The sequence below is a fragment of the Egretta garzetta genome, unplaced genomic scaffold (assembly GCF_000687185.1).
Source record: "Egretta garzetta isolate BGI_Z169 unplaced genomic scaffold, ASM68718v1 scaffold467, whole genome shotgun sequence".
NCBI classification, from domain to species: Eukaryota; Metazoa; Chordata; class Aves; order Pelecaniformes; family Ardeidae; genus Egretta; species Egretta garzetta.
The window spans coordinates 1,799,914-1,800,133 of record NW_009260196.1 but is presented as its reverse complement, the minus strand read 5'-3'; positions in this window follow the sequence as shown (position 1 = coordinate 1,800,133).

The following is a 220-nucleotide window of genomic DNA, read 5'->3' as shown; positions in this document are numbered from 1 at the left end:
GGGGAAGGGAAGGCCAGAGGAAGACATGAAAGTTTTTGCTTTAATTTTCATTTCTTTTTTTTTTTCCTGGTGGATGTATGGTTCATCTGGTACTTGGGACCCAGCCTATAGACACTGTGATTTTAAATTTACTCATGACCCAAGGCTTGAGACACGCTGTAAAACTGGATCTTGTGGTCACACAGGCTGCCCCTGTGCCCCAGGCACGAAAACAGCCGGA